The 18,178-nt window shown below is 44.1% G+C and overlaps 1 protein-coding gene across 1 annotated transcript in view; it reads left to right on the top strand.

Moving 5' to 3' along the window:
- Positions 1-18,178, top strand: part of LOC126236880 (sodium/potassium-transporting ATPase subunit beta-2-like) — a 320,227-nt gene that overhangs the window by 178,711 nt on the left and 123,338 nt on the right. The window lies entirely within an intron of this gene.

The following is an 18,178-nucleotide window of genomic DNA, read 5'->3' as shown; positions in this document are numbered from 1 at the left end:
TTCCACGCTCCGGCCCGTAGAACGCCAGTTTTATTTTTCCTGATAACGACGTCCTCCTGAGTAATTCCCGCCCGGAGATCCGAATGGGGAACTATTTTACCAAAGAGGACGCCATCATCATTCAACCATACAGTAAAGCTGCATTCCCTCGGGAAGAATTACAACTGTACTTTCCCCTTGCTTTCAGCCATTCGCAGTACCAGCACAGCAATGCCGTTTTGGTTGATGTCACAAGACCAGTTCAATCCATTCATTCAAACTGCTACCCCTGCAGCTACAGAAAGGCTGCTGCCTCTCTTCAGGAACCACACGCTTGTCTGGCCTCTCAACAGATACTCCTCCGTTGTGGTTGCACCTACGGTACGGCTATCTATTACCGCTGAGGCATGCGAACCTTCCCATCAACGGCAAGGTCCATGGTTCGTGGACCAATATACTGCTTCCTAATACATATATCTCGCGGAAAGACAAAGAAGATAAATTTAGAGAGATTCGAGCCCGTACAGAGTATTCCTACCAATCAGAAATTTTATAAGTTATGTTTACAGCTGCCAAATATTTGAAGAAATTCGTCTCTGACCTTTCAGCTGTGCAAATACACTTTTACTCACCATCAGTTTCGGTTAAATAACCGTATTCATAGGAGGAAAAGCTGTGCAATGATGAGTCACGAATACTTTCCAGTCAAACGCTCATACAATTGCTCCACAAATTCCGATGAACTAAAATTATCTTGATACTAATAGAAAACTTTATCCGTAGCTGTTACAGCTAATAATTTATTCATGACTCACCATTGTACAGCTTTTTCTCCTGTGAAGGTGGTTATTTAACCGCAACTGGTAGAGAAGAAAAGTGTATTTGTACAGCTGTTGGTTCAGATGCATTTCTTCAAATTATTAGCAATCGTTCTTCCCGCGAAACATTCGCTTCAGGAATGGGAGACAGGAGAGGGGCAATGGTACACAAACCACCCTCCATCACAAACCGCAAGGTGGCTCACGGATTATATAGACCTTAGCTCGGCGATGAATTATCTTGTATAGGGTTTTGAGTTTTCATGCAGTACTGTACACGATATTTCGCGTTTCTAAACGCCTCTGCAGGGTTCTTGGAAGAGAAAGGTTTGTGATGCTGCTGGTTGCCCATTTGCTGTTGGTATGAGAAAAAAATAACCCTCCACATAGGAAAGGGTATTGGTAGGGTTCAGAGCAAAAACCAAGCCAGCATCGTTATTTCGAAAATAATTATTAGTCTTTCCGAACTCTTTCTAACCGCAGCAAGTTTGTACGCGATGCTCTTTCCTACTTCCGCACACCGTTAGCGGCGACGAGTGAGGTTTCCATGGAACCTTATAAGCCGGTCCGGTAGGCACCGGTTTCTCTCGGGATCGGCGATAAGTGGCTTTCTTTGTTTCTTGTTTAGGACTCGACGATAAGCAGCGGCCGCTCAACGCTGTTCTGGGGACGCGCTGGAAGCTATGCTTTCGGTCCTGCCTTAAACGCGCCTTCTGCCAACGCTGTACCGAGTTAATCCAAATAATGCACGTTAGTTAGCAATAGCAGTGTTATATGGCCTACCAGTTATTTAAAAAGGAGACGAAATCGTGTAGTAAACTCGTCTTCTCCAAAAGAATACATGTTGTTTCCACTTAGTTTTACTGCATGGCTAAATTACTTACTTTGAGAAATCTCTACCATACTAATTTTAGCTTGCATGTCACATAAGATTACTGTTCTGGAAATCGAGTTGGAAATCACAGCTACTCTCCGATTAGACACAATGATTTTTAGATTCTTATTGCAGCGCTAAATATCCTTGATAAGGCTTTTATAAGAAGACCCAGAATTAAAACTGTATAAAAGATTTGAATGTACATCAGCATACAAAGATACTATATAAAAATATTCTCTAAAATATATTTATCTCCTTTTATAGAGCGGTATAGACCTTACAAGGAGAGGTCCCCAGAGGTGGTACAGACTTTTTGAAACCATCTACACAGTCAAGTGAGTTAAGAGTTGCAGGTATATCAGCCTGCAGCCATTCACCTAATAAGTCAGACGCTCTTTCACTGGATGCTTCAAGTGCCCACATTACACTGTCGAAGATTCAACAAATCTTTTATAAACACTAGTCCACACAAGGTTTTATAAAAAAAAGACATAAAAGTACCTCTGTAGAATGTCATTGTTTTACAAAAATCTGTCAAGATTATTTCAAAGTGTCAAGCGGACTAAGCAGAAGATAACAGTTCTTTGAAGAATGAACAGTGGGGCGGAGTAATGTGATCGGTCCAGATGAAAGGGTTCTGGCCCTTTCGTTTAATAAGTAGTTACTCGTTTCACGTACCTAATACGATAATAGTGACGGTAATGGTTTGGTTGGTTGGCTTGGGGAAGGAGACCAGACAGCGTGGTCATCGGTCTCATCGAATTAGGGAAGGAATGGGGAAGAAAGTCGGCCGTGCCCTTTCAGAGGAACCATCCCGGCATTTGCCTGGAGTGATTTAGGGAAATCACGGAAAACCTAAATCAGGATGGCCGGACGCGGGACTGAACCGTCGTCCTCCCGAATGCGAGTCCAGTGTCTAACCACTGCGCCACCTCGCCCGGTACGGTAATGGTTTGAAAGAATTTGTGACATAATAAAGGTAGGAGATACTTTGCTCAGTTTTTGTCACCTGCTTGTCGACCTGGGAAATTGAGAGTAATGATACCCTTCGCATGCTGAGAAAGTGAAGCCTCTACTCTGATCGCCGGCCGGAGTGGCCGAGCCGTTCTAGGAGCTACAGCCTGGACCCGCGCGACCGCTACGTCGCAGGTTCGAATCCTGCCTCGGGCATGGATGTGTGTGATGTCCTTAGGTTGGTTAGGTTTAAGTAGTTCTAAGCTCTAGGGGACTGATGACCTCAGAAGTTAAGTCCCATAGTGCTCGGAGCCATTTGAACCTCTACTCTGATCATTGAGACCCCATGTTGACGCAAGATTTCTAAACTTCCGGAAAGCCTTCGCTACAGTTTTGCAGTGTCGCCTACTAAACGAAGCACGTGCTTATAGATTAACGAAACGGGTATGCGATTGGACTGAAGATTTATTAACAGGACCATTACATCTTTTTTTATGTCGAAACGCCGTTCCTAGTGTCTCGTCCCATGTGAAACTGCAATGGGACCGTTACTGTTCGCGGATACGTAAATAACTCGAAGTCTTCAGCAGTCAAAGGCTGTTTGCGATTAAAGTAGGCCCTTACAAGGCGAGCACGTCATTCGAAAACAGTTACGAAATGACGGAAGACCTGCTCAGTGGTTAACGCAACAACTAGTACACACAAAATTAACGTAATGATCGCAAATAAACGAAAAGATTGGGCATGGTTGTACTGTGCCATCAGTTATGTCAATCTTAAAGTAGTTAGGAGCGTCTGGTAAACTGAAATTGGTCGGAAAATTCTAAGGAAGCGTAACTCATGAGCGAAGGAGCCAGCCTACAAAACGCCCGTTCGACCAATTCTTGATCAGTGTTCGTAGAACCTGCCAAGCTCGATTAACGAAATTCACGGGTTTGCGAAAATAAAGGACGAGTAACTTTCGCGTGATGTGACACTAGCAAGTGACGTAATTCAGTTAAGCTTGGACCATACATAAAAATAACTGTTGTAGTATAGAACTGTGTGGAAGATAACTGAAAGAAATACGCAATGAGACGAACAGAAAGGTTACTTTTATTCAAAGATAATAATTGCACTGATGTCAACCCGATTAATCACGTTCCCCTGGACGTAACAAATAGCGAGAGATGTCTTTCTTAGTGTGGCGTTTAATCACCATGGACGGTCATGCATACTTTGCAACATGTTTCTATACTGGCCACAGGACTGTTAAGCAGTTCTTGTCCTATGCCGCATCGTTCCGCCACTAGCGAGCTTGACCGGTATTAAATGGTCAATGGTGCATGTGGACGTGGTACAGTAAGTTATTCCACGCACCCCACAAGTGCTCTCTAGGATTTAAGTGGAGGGAACTGGTAGGCTCAAAGTTTTGGCCAGTACGCCCATGCAAGATTATGCCTCCACAGAGCGTAACACCTGGACCAACAAAACTATCACGTTTGACAACTTTCCTGGGTGTATTAAGTGTTCCCACTTCTCAACATGTGAGAGTACGTCCAGAACCACTACTCCATCTGCTGTCATTCGAGAAGAGCACGCGATCCCACTTCTCGCTGGTCCAGTCTCTATGCTTTCGGCACTATCGTAAACGGTGCTGCCGACGTGGAACGGTCAACGGAAAACAACGTACTGTTCGCCGGGCAAAGAGACCACCCCAATGCTGTCGCCGTGACAGTATGGCGCGTGAGGGTGCGTACCTTGCAATTTTGTTAAATGTTTGACGTGGATCCCCTATTGTCTGTTGCGCAATGTAGCGGTCATCTTGTCCTTCGGCGTCTTCCCGTCCCTTCAGTTGCCTCGTATTGCGGGACCACTCCCATTTGGCAGCATAGTCGCACTGACATCACACCGTGTGAGACGACTGGCAACGTGCTTCCGCGCTTTCATTCACTTCCAAAGAGTTACGTTACTTTATCTATCTCGTCATTATGTTTTGCAGAGCAATGTACATAGTAAAGATAGTTAAGCGAACAGCACGCTGCCCCCAAAGGTTTGATGCGACTGCGTCGCAAACATGCTTAGCAAACTCCAATGGGAGACACATAAAAAATGACACAGTGCATCGAGAAGAGTCTTGCGCTCAGATTCCCGAGAGATCACGCCCCAGTAAACGCCAAGAAACATACCATTTCCTTAAACTCGTATTTAGCATAATGATCAGGAAAGAAGAAATGAGGGCGTATATCTACAGGTAGGAAGCATACCATATTACCACATCCTCAGTACAGCAGCTGACAATAAAGACACAATGGATATAACGACTTATATTTCTTCCCGTACGAACGGAAATAGCTCACATTGCACCCACTACGAGGAAAGCTTTATCTTTGCGATTGTCTGCCGCATGTAAAGGAATGTATATTTAACGTCTCGTCGAGATCATGTTGGGTAACAATGGAAAACATTGCCCCAGAAGTAAAATTACAATAGCTCCATTCCCTCAGCTCCGACAAGTGTTTTTGGGAGGTTTTCATCGGTTTTCAGGGAAATTCCGGGACTGCTATTCCTCTCCCATTCATTCCCACTTGGGAAGCCCTCTGCCCCACTATCAGATATTGCCTGGTATGCAACAGAAAAGAATTGCGACGCTGTAATGGGCTAGATCTGAAAGAGTCAGCTCTCATGCTTGGAGAGCAAAAAAAAGAAAAAAAGTTATAGAATATCAACGGTAGCAGAATTTTAGTAGTTTTCCTTTAATGTATAGGGGAGAAAACAGGGCCTAAGTTAGGATCTCCTTTTATGCATTTCATTGGCATCGCTGTGAAATTTAATTTTTGGATCAGATCTGAAGCTTTTGCCTAGATTTATTCCAAATGTTTGTGCTATAGATCTGATTTCTTGCCCATGGACAGCGTTTTTATAGCAAACTTATTTGTGGTAATAGATCATTCACGCGCTATCACTGAACTGGACTGCGACTTGCATCTGCAACACGGCCTTGCACAGGGTATACTGCTTCCGTGGCCACCGAGGCCTGCTCGTCAGCCTCACATTCTTACCAGGTGGGGTTCATAGAAGAGAAAGAAAAGAGCAGCAGCATGTTACGTCGAGGAATCGCTTAGTAAGCATCTGAGCTTCACGAACACGCTCAACAAATCCAGTGGCAGACGCTAGAACAGAGGCGTTGTGCATCATGAACAGGTTTACTGTTGAAACTCAGAGAGTGTTTGTTCCAAGAAGAGTCCCACATGTTACTTCCTCCTGTACACTTCGCAGAATGGCCAAGACGAAAAATTCAGAGAAATTACAGCTCACACTGAGAATTACTGGCAGTCGTGCATCACACGTAGGTAATGACAATGGTGTCAGAAGTACGCACAGGAAAATACTCGCGACATATAAGTTAGATAAGTCTCAATTGATAGAGCAAAAGCTAAGAGCCGGATTCTATTCCCAGTAAATACAGAGTTTTGTCACTCATTGTATGCAAAATATCCTAAAGAGAGGTCGCTGGAAAACGGCTTTCTGTGACTAATTGCTGGGCATTCTCAGAAAATTGTTTTTCGTGCCCCACAACCTGTAGGACTGCTTACATATTGATGAAAATTGATAGTTACAGCATGGAGCATCAGTCATATTTTTCGAACTTCATGAAGATATTTATAAATATGATTAAACTTTCATTCCAGTCGAAACTGACATCCGTCGTGAACATCAGTGTGAAGCGCGATTCCCACGGATCGAATACACTCGTATACGTTGTGGTGTGCCAGCAGAGAGCCTCTGCATGTCATCTTGAGGAAATTCTTGGAGTGCCTGAAACACATGCCGTGTCGGTTAACGTCACTGGTTGGAGGATGGTGTGAAAGTACGTCTTAACACCGCGTACCCGACAACGTCAGGGGACTGGGAAGTCCAGTCAAGAATAGGTACATTCTCCAAGACGTTTGTGATGCCAACTTCAATGTGGGACCTCGGATGACTGGTTGGTTGGTTGGTTTGCTGCATGTTCTGTAGATCATTTGAAAGACTGCTTCATTGAAATGATGTGAAACGAGTCAGTTTGCAGGAAATGTATACATGATTAGTGTTAACGTTAATAAACACATTTTCTTAGTAGTACTCGTGCAACTGCACTTACAAAGAAGTGTTTTTATCATTTGGTACTCAGGTCATGAAGTGTCAGCGAATGAAATTTATCATTCTTACCACTCATTGGCGAGCACGAAGCGTTCATTAAAAAAATAATAGTATCAGTTCTGTCGTCACATCCAGTAATTCTCACACACTGGTCCCACGAGTTGGAGATAAGTAAAAACACTCCTTCCTGTAACCTTTTGCTTGGTCGTCTACGTACACGTTACCCTGGGTTTCACCACTATAAACAGAAGAGACTCTCCACTGAACACGTTAGAATGCCACGTAATGTCTCAGCTGAGTCTGGCATGCAAGTCTACATCTTCGTGGCGTGGAGTGAGCAGTAAACGCAGACGTAACAACTCTTGAAGATCTGAGTCCAGCATTCAGTAACCTATCCTCCACGATTAGTTCTGCCTTTATTTCAGGTGTTGTCTCGCCTATTCGTCGGGTCCGGTGTAATAGCCCTAAGACCTTCCCGTGGTGAAGTAGTTCTGAAAGGATCCGAGCCTACTGCCCTTACCACTCCGTTGTCTTGAGTCCACCTCGTCTCGTCAGCAGTCGTTCTGCAATCATTGCTCTACAAAGTGTCTGATGGCCTCATGTCCCTGACGGCGGCGGCGGCGGCGGCGGCGGCGGCGGCGACGACGACGACGACGACGACGACTTGGCCTTTCTCAAAGCATGAAACAGAGCGGTAAACTACACGTGTACATATTCTGGGCATGCTGTATTGCGATGTCCACCTGAATAGTTCCGTAACGCACCGTACCCACGACACTCTTCGTCTGTAGAAGTAGTTCTTCTTGTATACTGAAGATACATTGAGGTTACAGAAGTCTTGGGGCAACTTCTAATATCGTATCGAACCTCTTTTTGTCCGGCGTAGTGCAGCAACTCGACGTGGCATGGGCTCAACAAGTTGTTGGAAGTCCCCTGCAGAAATATTGAGTCATTGCGCCTCTGTAGCGGTCCATAATTGCGAAAGTCTGCTGCTGCAGGAGTTTGTGTACGAGCTGACCTCTCGATTATTTGCTGCACTGAAGCGCCAAAGAAACAGGTATAGGAATGCGTAATGGTTTTCCAGTCTACGGTGAGCGGACATGATCACAACTAAGGAGAGGTGCTGCAAGCGATGCTGTGCTGTTAACAAAGGCATTCGCGTCGGTCGTCTGCTGCCATAGCCAATTAACGCCAAATTATTTCGCCGAGCTATTCTGACGGATACGTTCGCCGTACGTAAGTAAACAGGAGGCATAATATGGCGCTGTGATCGGCAACGCCTATGTAAGACAATAAGTGTCTCGAGCAGTTGTTAGATCGGCTACTACTGCTACAACGGCAGGTTATCACGATTTAAGTAAGTTTGAACGTGGTGTTATTGTCGGCGCACAAGCAATGGGACACTGCATCTCCGAGGTAGCGATGAAGTGGGGATTTTCTCGTACGACCATTTCACGAGTGTAACGTGAATATCAGGAATCCGGTAAAACGTCAAATCTCCAACATCGCTGGGGCTGGAAAAACTCCTGGAAGTACGGGAGGAACAGAACTGTTCAACGTGACAGAAATGCAACCCTTCCGCAAACTGCTGCAGATTGCAATGCTGGGCCATCAACAAGTGCGAACCATTCAACGAAACATCATCGATATGGGCTTTCGGAGCCGAAGGCCCCTCGTGTACACTTGATGACTGCACGACACAAAGCATTACGCCTCGCCTGGGTCCGTCAACACCTACATTGGACTGTTGATGACTGGAAACATGTTGCCTGGTCGTACGAGTCTCGTTTCAAATTGTATCGAGCGAAAGGACGTGTACGGGTATGGAGACAATTTCATGAATCCATGGACAGTGCACGTCAGCAGGGAACTGTTCAAGCTGGTGAAGGCTCTATAATGGTATGGGGCGTGTGCAGTTGGAGTGATATGGGATCACTGATACCTCTAGATACAACTCTGACAGCTGACGTATACGTAAGCATACTGTCTGATCACCTGCGTCCATGCCCATTGTGCATTCCGATGGGCGATTCCAGCAGGACAATGAGACACCCCACACGTCCAGAATTGCTGCAGAGTGGCTCCAGGAACGCTCTTCTGGGTTTAAACACTTCCACTGGTCACCAAACTCCCCAGACATGAACATTATTGAGCAATCTGGGATGCATTGGAACGTGCTGTCCAGAAGAGATCTCCACCCCCTCGTACTCCTACGGATTTATGGACAGCCCTGCAGGATCTATGTAGTCAGTTCCCTCCAACATTACTTCAGACGTTAGTCGAGTACACGCCACGCCGTGTTGGGTCACTTCTATGTGCTCGATGGGTCCCTACACGATATTTGGCAGGTGTACCCGTTTCTCTGGCTCTTGAGTGTATTGACGTTCGATGAGATTCTTGTCGAGCAATATGGGTTGCTAAATCATTGGCTCGAATTGTCCAGAATGTCTTCAATCGCTAACAACTTTGGCCTGGAACAAGGGGCATTCTCATCCATAAAAATTCCATCGTTGTTTGGGAACATGAAGTCCATGAATGGCTGCAAATGGTCTCGAAGAAGCCGAACATAACAATTTTCAATCAATGATGGACCAGAGAGCCTAGTACATTCCATGTAAATGCAGCACACTCCATTATGAAGCCACCACCAGCTTGCGCAATGTCTTGTTGACAACTTTGCTCCGTGGCTTCGTGGGGTCTGCGCCAGACTCGAATCCTACCATCAGCTCTTACCAAATTAAATGAACTCATCTGACCAGGCCGAGGTTTTCCAGTCTACGGTCCAGCTGACATGATCACAACTAAGGAGAGGAGCTGCAAGCGATGCTGTGCTGTTAACAAAAGCACTCGCGTCGGTCATCTGCTGCCATAGCTAATTAACGCCGAATTATTTCGCCGAGCTGTTCTGACGGATACGTTCGTCGTACGTCCCACGTTGATTTCTCTTGTTATTTCATGCAGGGTTGCTTGTCTGTTAGCAGCGACAAATCTACGCAAACGCTGCTGCTCTCGGTCGTGAAGTGGGGGCCGTCGTCCCCTGCGTTGTCCGTGGCGAGAGGTAATGCCTGAGCTTAGTATTCTCGGCACACTCTTAACATCGTAGCGATGTCCCATGCGTCTAGCTCCAACTACCATTCCGCTTTTAAAGTCTGTTATGTATTAATTCCATGGAAACGCCTTGACCGGTAAAAACTTTGACGCGTTTCGAGTAATCATCATTAGATAATATATGCTTACGAAACCTCATCCAAGTGAGCAATATAAGAAAAACATAAATTTCACGTGATATTGAACTTTTTTTTTTGACTGTTCACTTGTAAGAGCTTTCCTAAGCATCTTTTATCTGATGATTACTCGAAACTCGTCATAAAGATTTTAGCGATGAAGACGTTTCCATGGAATTAATACATGCAAAGTCTGGATGGCCCTGCAAATGGAAGACTTCATCAGTGAAATGGAACAAAGTCTGTTAATTTCTGACTTGCGGCCAGAATCACCTGAATACAAATGACAGCTCCACCAGTGTGCTGCCCTTTTATAGCTTCTGTATATGATACTATAGCCATCTGTATACGTGCATATCGCTATATCACCATTTTTGTCTCCTCAGTGTAACTTAGCTTAAGGATGAAATTTAAATAAACATACTCCACAGGCATGGAGGCATTAGACTGTCTGGCAGCGCCCGATCGAGGTGTTCATCATATAACACAGTGTACCTGTTTCGCTCTTCGGACGTATAGGAAGTTTGTTAATGTGGTTTAATCAACACAGTGCCATGGCATATTTGTCTAAAATATGGAAGACTCAAAGCACTGTTTAGCCAAAGGTGAAGTCTCCTTGCATGCTAGAGACATGGAAACCACTGCACCTCCCTCCCGCACCCCCCACCCCCTCCTCACTCATTCCACCCTGTGAGCACCTGTAGAATGTGGAAACCGGTCGACATTCGAGGATCTGTTGGCTTCGATTGTCCCTGCCACCAAACGTGTCCCGCCGTTTCGTATGGGACCACAATTTCTGGGGAAAGTCCATGAGGCCGATGCCGTTAGCATTTATTTTGAAATGAGTAACGTACTCAACAGCAACATGCTATATTCTTAGTCATTTTATCTTGAAACTCTTCCATTTGTCCGTAATTCCATAAAAACTGGGATTGTGGGTTCGTCTTGACGCAAAACAATTTCGTTTTGATGTAACTCTTGAGGCTTTCCCGGCGATCTAATGACATCTTGGGTTGTCGGGTGTTCTGCCGGATATCAGCGTCGTACTTGCACGATATTTCGGTAACGTGGCTCGTAACCCTCATCAGGTGCGACCTGAGACTGTCTCAGGTCGCACCTGATGAAGGTTACAAGCTACGTGACCGAAATATCGTGCAAGTACGACGCTGATATCCGGCAGAACACCCGACAACCCAAGATGTCAATTTCGTTTTATTTATTTTCTTCTCAAACTAGTTTCAGAGACAGTATATTCGTCATCAGTGGTTTTTCGTTATTCTAAAACACGTAAAATTAGTCGTTGCAAACATTACAAAGCACTGTATTCTATTCTTTGAATAGTAGGTATTCTAAAACTAATCAGAGAATAGAGCGTTTGAACCAAACAGTACACATGTAAAAATGTTTTGAAATGTTTATAACGACGCTAATTTTACATGTTTTAGGATAACAAAAAAGCCACTGATTATATTGTCGCTGAAACTAGTTTGAGAAGAAAATAAATAAAACGAAAGTGTTTTGCGTCAAGGCAGACGCACAGTTCCCAATATTATATTCTTAATATTTCCTTTGTTATCGTCTAGTTTTTTTATTCTCTGCACTCATTTATAGTCTCCCAATGCTTAGCGTTATTCAGCAAAGCATGTGCCACACATTGGCTCAATACTGACGAACAAACTAGGTCCTGCATAAGAGATCATATGTGGTTGGTAGTAAACTATAAATGAACTGGCGGCACGTATACTAAAGGAACGCGCTAAAGATGAACTGGACCTATAAGTACCAAATAAAGTTTTATAACTAAGGTAATAAAAGTGCTCAACACAAGGGGCATATGCATTGCGCCTGTTGAGGCAAAAAATGAAATAATTTAGGTGGCAGTGTTAAGAGGAATAGAGTAACAAGAACTGGAATCCGCAGCATAAATTATCGAGATTTTCTGTGTAGCTAGTATGCAGAGTAACGCAGATTAATGTAGAGCAGGAAGTTACTGGGCCAGGCTTGAAACCATTCAAGAGACAAGGACAGAAGACAAGCCTTCAAAACACTATATTCAAAAAATATCTCCGACACTATTCTACCCGTACATTGGCGTGATATGTATATGACTCACTCTTCTCACTAGGGGAGATTAGGTAATTACACTAACACCGTTATTAAACAGGACTGAGCCACACAGTTCGTGACTTCCTACATCACTTATACTGAATGGCGAACGACAATGCTTCTGCGACTTCTCTTCATTATGGCAACCCATCCATTCAGTTTCAGCAGTTTAGCACCTATTGTCACGTACAGTGAACAGCCATAGACGAAAACGAAATTTTTTTTGAAAATTTCCGATGGCCCTCTTAGCAGGACGTTATAGTTTTGTGTTAGATGACGCACATATATTCTGGGTGTCAGAAACATCAGAATGTCTTCCGAGCTCATCGACTCTAGTAACTTTATCTATCAAGATACTGAAGCAACTACATTTTCTTCGATAATGTAAGGACAATTCTATAAAATTTCTGGAACTAGAGGATGTCTATAACTCGCTAATTCGAAAATTGATCTAAAGTTTTCCGACGGTCGTAAAGTGTAAACTGGGAAAAGTACAGACTTGCACTGCTGAAGGCCATCCGAGCCCCCATCAACTCCCCCCCCCCCCCCCCCCCCACACACACACACACACACCCATGAATCCCTCCCCTAACCTGCGCTTCGTTGATTTGCCTATTATGTTGCTGCACAGGCGTTAGGTGATCGAACGCGTGTTTACAGAAAGTTAGTTTAGACCACCCTTCGTACAAAAACGAAGATTACATAGATAATAATAGAGGAGGTTACCTGTAGCATCCTGCTGGAAAACTTTGCCCTTGTGATGCCTTAAATGTCACTGCAAGGACTGTGCTGTTTTCCTTTACGGCACTAATGCGAATTTAAGTGCAGGTATACATTTAAAGTATGCAGTACACCTTTTTGCGAAAGGAGACGCGCCGTGAAGTTCACTGCAGCCCGCAGAGCGCGTTTCAAATCTGAATACGAATCTGAATATTTTCTGTGCTGCCAGTCTTGACTTTTATTTTATGCACTCTTTGTCTCTTGCTCTTGAAACGTCGAGTATAAACCTTAACAAGCTTCGTAATAACAAACCTTAACAATCTTCGTAATACCGTTCTCGTTCCTTTCAAGACACTCGTACGCAGCTATTAAGCCAATCGGTGAAGTTTCAAAATCGCAGTTGCAAACTAGCTGTACAATTACCTACCACGCTTTGTCGAACACTTAATTTTCCTCAATTTACATTTTATAAAATGTTGGGATCCTTCACGTTGTGCGGGAGCTACACCTTGGGACAGTAGTAAAGAACATTAGATTTTATAAAACAAACGAGACGCTTTTCTGTCTTAAAATGACGTCCATGCAGCGGTAGGGATTATTTACAGAAGCAAGAACTTGCTCCATATGCAACAGTTTGACTAACCTGAAGCAGACCTTCTGTCTACTGATGATACTGACAAGGGAACCTCCCCATCGCACCCCCCTCAGATTTAGTTATAAATTGACACAGCGGATAGGCCTTGAAAAACTGATCACAGATCAATCGAGAAAACAGGAAGAAGTTGTGTGGAACTATGAAAAAATAAGCAAAATATACAAACTGAGTAGTCCATGTGCAAGATAGGCAACATAAAGGACAATGATAGCTGATGAGCGCCGTGGTCTCGTGGTTATAGTGAGCAACTGATGAACGAAAGGTCCTTGGTTCGAGTCCTCCCTCGAGTGAAAATTTTACTTTCTTTATTTTCGCAAAGTTACGATCTGTCTGTTCATTCATTGACGTCTCTGTTCACTGTAATAAGTTTAATGTCTGTGTTTTGCGACCGCACCGCAAAACCGTGCGATTAGTAGACGAAAGGACGTGCCTCTCCAATAGGAACAGAAAACATTTGATCGCAAGGTCATAGGTCAACCGATTCCTCCACAGGAAAACACGTCTGATATATTCTTTACGACACTGGTGACAGGAATATGTTGTCGACCCACCTAACTTGCACACTTGGCGAATGGGTAAAAAGATTCTTCTACCTTGCCCGATTTAGGTTTTGTTGTGGATGTGATAATCACTCCAAAAAAAGTGATGTAAACATAAGAGTTTGTCACAAACTGCATCAAATGAAAGCAGCAGTTTCAGAGTCGCACAGTTTTCCCTGTGCTCTGTCAAAACATATGTTTTTTACGTTTTCAAATGTTTCCGTGCGTAGACCGTCAAATCCAGCATATGTCCAAGCAAATCTGAACACGTCCTGGAATTTTGGAGAGCGATGTTGATTATGTGTGAGTGCCTGAACTTTGATAATTATCTGAAAATAAAAAATTAAAATTTTCACCCGAGAGAAGATTTGAACCAAGGGCCTGTTGTTCCACAGCTGCTCACGCTAACCACGGGACCACGGCGCTCGTAAGCTAACACTCTCCTCGATGTTGCCTACCTTGCGCATGGACTACTCAGTTCGTATATTTTGCTTATTTTTTCATAGATCCACACAACTTCTTCCTGTTTTCTCAATTGATCTGTGTTCAGTTTTTCAAGGCCTATCCCTATGCCAACTTATAACTAAATCTGAGGGGGGTGCGATGGGGAGGTTCCCTTGTGAGAACGTAAATAGCTTGTCAGTTGCTCTTAATCGAATACAGCTTGCAAAGGGCTAAACAAGGCTTGCGCTACAATTGCTTAATTCCACCAGTTACACAGTAGGTGAAGTCCAAGGAGTTGAATCTACGAGTGACTGTCGAAAAGTAATGCCTCCCAAATTTCTTTATTCAGGTCTCAGTATCGGTTGAGGTATTACATATCATGCATATTACCCGGTCGACTTCACGTGCCGCCAATTCATTTATAGTTTCCTACCAACCACATATGATCTCTTATGCAGGACCTAGTTTCTTCGTCATTATTGAGCCAATGTTTGTTACATGCTTTGCTGAATAACGCTAAGCATTGGGAGACGATAAATGAGTGCAGAGAATAAAAAACTAAACGATAACAATGGAAATATTAAGAATATAACATTGGGAACTGCGCGTCTGCCTTGACGCTATTTTCAACTCTCTATCGTCTGCCGAACTGAAGCGTGTAACGTGGCGGTGTGCAACGTAACTGTCAGTGTGTGACACACCCGCAGAAAACAGAAAGCACGAATTCGAAGAGTTCGTCCTTCTTCTTTAGCATGTCAGTTCCAGACCACAATCGAGCGTGTGCATCTGCAAAAATCCGATGGCTTGCGGTTCACTGTCACCTGTTATCCTCCATACAGTCCCAACTTCTCCATCATACGATTTTTCTGTTTACCAAACTTAAAGAACGCCTTCGACAGCTTAACTCTGATAGTGATGAAGCATTGCAAGCAGAGAACTTGTGGCTCCGTCAAGAAGTCAAACATTCTGCAGTGAGGCTATCACCAAACTGGTCTCTCATTGGGAGAAATGTGTTCGTCACCAGGGTGACTATGTTGAGAAATAAATGTTACATGAAGAATAAATCTGTAGAATGTTAATAACGTTTGTTTTATTTAAAAAGCTTCGAGTTCTCACGCACAAAATTCGGAACCCTTACTTTTCAGCTCACGAAGTAAACTGTCGGCATAGGTGTGTGGGGTAAAGTACATTATTCCACAATGAAACAATACTATACAAAGCATTACATAATCCAAATTGTATGAGGATAAGCTAAGAATCATGTAAGAAAATTAGCGTAAAAGGAACTGGACTATTACAAGGTGCATTCAAGTTCTAAGGCCTCCGATTTTTTTTTCTCTTGTAACTAAGAGCTACTTTGAGAGAAAAAATTGCTTAATTTTGAAAACATTGTACAATGTAATTATTCTTGGGTGATTATACTGTAAGGTATAGCTAGCGAACCTATTTAATTTTGTGTCATTTATTATTTTGTTTTGTTCGTGGTTTAGCAATGAACGTCAGTACATTCAAGTGTACCAAGACGATTAATATTTCAGTTTATCAGTACACATTTTTGCTATAAGAGAGCCTTTTTTGAAAAATTGGAACTAACCGGTGGTGATGATGAGAGCGCTGATTATGGACGTCTAGGCGGGGGTGATGAGTTGTTTTTCGTGCGTAAAGACGCGGATAAAACATTTGAATGAAAATGTGCACTACTCCATCTGAATTGCAGAACAACAGTGATTATTACTGAGTGAAACTGTGACCTGTGCGCTCTTCTTTTATGCATGGATGAACTAAGATTGTTGTCCCGTGTCCAGTGGTCGTATAACGATGGGGCAGTCGTGAAACAATTCATAACAACGACGTCAGGGTTGAACATTTCGAGGACTGTACATTGATGCGAATAGGCCTTGACCTGCGTCGTATCAATCATTGAACTGAAACGGTTTCGCTGATGCCATGGATAGGACCATTTGTAAAGGAATATACTCCTTAAATCGTCAGTGCCGCGTATTTCAAATTGTGCACTCTGTGGAATTGCAACCTCACGAAGTCAGATAAGGAATCACGGGAGTCATATCATTACCTGTGACGTAAATAGGGTGATTCAAAAGTCATATCTGTAGGACTAATTCGGTATTAGTGAAAACAGCAAAAACTACAACGGGACGCCGCCGCCGCCGCCACCGCCACCATCGCCGCCAAAATGATTAGTCACGTGCAGCGCTTAGTATCGCATAGCTGGTTGCCTGTCAGGCAGCTCATCAATGTAGTCCGACAGGAGGGCATTACAAGGGCGCCAGTTACTACAGCTGTGTAGTGCGGTGCTGTTCTGGAGTGTAGATACTCCTATAGCAGAAATGGTTGTCATCCGTGCTGCAGATGTGATTCAGCGGGAAGCAACAGTAGAATACCACAGGTGACGTCCAAACCAACGTAAGCCTAATCATAGACTGACTGGAACGGTTCAAGTCTACAGGTACTGTTGACGACAGACGTTACGGCGACCACGCGCCGGAACAGGGGATACACAGTCAACAGCCGTACAGGCTAAGGCGATGACGAGTCCGATTCGATCAACAACGTGGCACAGAAATGTGGCATCAGCGTAGCCTCTGTATCTGGAACACCGTTGTCTCGTCATTTGCATCCCTATCGGATCAACATTTTGCATTCACTCCACGGTGGTGCTGACACAGGTACAGATCTGTGAATGAAGAAAGATGCACACACCAACGGAACCTTGAAGGTGTCGTTTTCTTCAGCGATGCAGGTGGTTTCCATTTGAACGGGACGGTGAATAGAAGCGGCTTTCTCTATTGGGCGAACGACAATCTCCTTCTCGGTGTCGAGGCATGCGCTTAGACTAACCCAATGTTAAATGTGTGGTGTGGCATACATAGGGATGTCTTCATTAATCCCATATATTTTTACGGCACGCTTAATGTTGCATGCAACAGATGTCATCTTGAGGAAACATTACTACTCTATTTGGATGATCAGTCTCTCGTTCGGAAATGCGGATTTCTTCCAGCAGAACGATGCACCTCCACGCTTCTGATAAAACATCCGAAAATTCCTTTGAGATACTTTCTAGGAGTTGGATTGGTGGACGGGGTCCGGTCGAAAGACCACCTGAGTCGCCAGACCTAACGACCCTGGACCTTTTCCTTCGGGGACACCTCAAGTCTACACTTAACACCAACACACAAAGAACATTAACTGACCTGCAAGTGAACATCACCAGAGCCTGAACACAAATGTCAACATCCGTCAGTGTCCAGCATTGTCCGTCGCCGTATTCAGATGAGTCATCTGTAGGATGGTAATCATTTCGAAAAACTGCGTTAGAGGTACGTGCGAACTACTGGCCGGTGACGATGGTTGCTTGTACTGTTAAGTTTCAAATCATCACTGACCAATGATGGAACATTTTGTTGCTAACTAAGATTTTGTCCTGCGCTGTGATAGTGCCACGCAAAACAACAAGGGGTGCAAGCCCCTCCATGAAAAACACGACCACACAATAACACGATAGCCTCCGAATTTTACTGTTGGCACTACACACGTTGGAAGATGACGTTCACCGGGCATACGCCACACCCACACCCTGCCATCGGATCGCCACATTGTGTATCATGATTCGTCACTCCACACAACGTTTTACCGCTGTTCAATCGTCCAATGTTTACGCTTCTCACTCCAAGCGAGGCGTCGTTTGGCATTTACCAGCGTGATGTGTGGCTTACGAG

Source organism: Schistocerca nitens, chromosome 2 (genome assembly GCF_023898315.1).
Source record: "Schistocerca nitens isolate TAMUIC-IGC-003100 chromosome 2, iqSchNite1.1, whole genome shotgun sequence".
Classification (NCBI taxonomy): Eukaryota; Metazoa; Arthropoda; class Insecta; order Orthoptera; family Acrididae; genus Schistocerca; species Schistocerca nitens.
The sequence above is the reverse complement of the archived record's forward strand: the minus strand, read 5'-3'. Positions and strand labels throughout refer to the sequence as shown.